At 45.6% G+C, this 2554-nt stretch overlaps 1 pseudogene; it reads left to right on the top strand.

Annotated features, from left to right (window-relative positions):
* The first annotated feature begins 376 nt into the window (after positions 1-376).
* LOC148515261 (5S ribosomal RNA) lies at positions 377-495 on the top strand (annotated as a pseudogene).
* The last annotated feature ends 2059 nt before the right edge of the window (positions 496-2554 follow it).

Here is a 2554-nt window from a genome sequence, read left to right on the forward strand (position 1 = left end):
AGCAGGCTTCCCTGTTATAACTAGTATATAGAAACAGGCTAATAGCCTTTAAGTACCAGCGCTAGGCTCGGATCCCGCAGCTGCCCTTTCTGTGTGGAGTTTGTATGTTCTCCATGTGCTGGCAGCAATGCCTTAGCTATTAGCATCTCTCATCTAATTATCAGGAGGAGACGCCGCGTCCCGCTGCTCCTGGCTGGGCTGAGCAGGCTTCCCTGTTAGCTACTCTATAGCATAGAGCTAATAGCCTTATGTTATACAAAGCAGCGCTATATGACGTCACGTATTCCCGGCACAGACCGGACCTTCAACTACTCCGCTTATACGATTAAGGGGGCTAGCAGCGCTATGCTGAGAAGTGTAGCAGTTCGCGCGCACAGCCTACGGCCACACCACCCTGAACACGCACGATCTCATCTGATCTTGGAAGCTAAGCAGGGTTAGGCCTGGTTAGTACTTGGATGGGAGACTGCCTGGGAATACCAGGTGCTGTAGGCTACAGCGCGGTATTTCATGATCAAACAGCATCCCCTGCTTCCCTTTTAAGAACAGTAGTTACTACTGCACACAAGCAGTATAGCTCAGTGCACTACCTGCAGCAAGAAGTGCTTTAGCGCGGGTCTCTTACGCCTACCACGCAGTGAGTGCTTCAGCAAGGGATGCCTGTCCTTGTATGACAGGAATTTAGTGCTAGCTACAGTGGATAGCTGGTTGCTAGCGGTAGGGGAACTAGCCCAATCCCGCTTTTCCACTATAACACCACAATAAGCGGTTCTGAAAGGGGTCAGTTGTTCAGTCAATGCATCACGGCTAGAAGCAATGTGCTGACATTACTTCCAGGACCGGTGCACAATCACAGTCCTGCCAATTGCAGCGCTGCTTGGTTTACCCCGTCAGGCTCCCCTTCGTTCTGTAACATAGGGCGCCTAGATTAATCTAAGGGCCTGATATCTTAGCCTGTTAAGTATCATAGCATCATGGTGTATTAGCTCCACTGTTCTGGTGCTGCTGCCAGAACTTATGGTCATAGCATACCCTTCACCCAGGGTTAGCACATTTTTGCGTCCCATCCCCAGGCTTATGCCTCACATTGCCTTCCCATGCATATGTGGATACCAATATAGGCTGGTCTTAAAACCTTTCTCACCAGTTTTCTGTGCTTACCTTAGAATGTTTGCATAGGTGCATTATTTTATATCTCATGTGCTCCCTTTGGCAGCACATACAGGAAGAGGTTAGTGACGCGCGGCTAGTGTGGTTGTTGGCATTGCTGCCTCACAGTGCTGGGGTCTTCCTGTTGATTCCCATTTTGAAAAACGGGTTCATCTGGCGCTAAGATGGCTCACCTGATAAGGCGAGTATGCCAGTAACAGAAGAGTCCCAGGATCGATACCAGTCTGGGACAGCACACTGCTAAAATATCCTGCCCCTACACCGTAGCAGAATGATGGCCACACGCGGCACATGAACAGTCTTTGTATGTATATTGTATTTTATACTAGCCCTGCTGTATAACACACATGATGGAGTAAAATTTGTCCTTGGGCTCAGTTCCTTCCATGGCTTTAATTATTGCTCATGTTCTAATTTTAAAATGTTATGTCACCTACTAAATTTGTATGTAGGTACTCGTATCCATATGTGGATATCGCTTCTTATCCTTACCGTAGGAGCAGGGGTAGGATCTGTTCTTATCAATTTATGTCTAATGCCTAGCATATTGATAGAAGGAGGCTGCTATTGGAGGCTGGCTCTCCTAATGCGGTAGTTGGTATAATGACTACGCTTTACACTACTCTCCCTGGGGATTGGGTTGTGTGTGCATATATATATTTGTGTATATGGGTAGAATGCCTATACTTCCACAATCATTAGGTTTACCTATAATCCACACAAGGCAAGCCGTCTGGGATTACCAGAAGCTGTAGGCTATATCCATACATATTAATATATAGTGGCTCTATAAACTAGTCATGTGCTGCAGCTTACATGGTGATAGTCACAATTCTCTAAGGCATTGCTTCTAGTATGGATCCTAGACATGTCACATGTATATAAAGTTATGTACTTCCACCCTCCTGGAGTTATAGTTTCATTCCTGCCAGTCTATATGGCGCCCCGTTTCGGGGGACCTATTATCATTACAGTGGTGCACTGGGTAGCAAACTTGTAAGACGCCCATTCCTTGTATGAATATTTCCTAATAATTGGGAAACAAAAACCTGTTTTTTGTTTAAACTACTGGAATTATCACTACTGATATCTCCCTTCTTTACTTGGGATAACCAACTCGTTCTGTGTCTAAGTACAGGTACCCTTCTCAGTATCGATTCTGGCACTCCATATTATTGTAGCATATCTCAATAAAATGAGTCTAAAGGGCCCTTAGGTACAATTCATATCTGGAAGGCCTAGGGTCACCTGCCGATATAGGCAGGGTCAGACCTGGGTTATATTAGACTGGTGGGCATAATACGCACTTCACCATTATAAATATTTATGTAAGGGTACTTACACTAGCAGACCGTTTTTGGGGTGTATGTATAATCTAACACGG

Source organism: Taudactylus pleione, unplaced genomic scaffold (genome assembly GCF_031769625.1).
Source record: "Taudactylus pleione unplaced genomic scaffold, aTauple2 ptg000251l, whole genome shotgun sequence".
NCBI classification, from domain to species: Eukaryota; Metazoa; Chordata; class Amphibia; order Anura; family Myobatrachidae; genus Taudactylus; species Taudactylus pleione.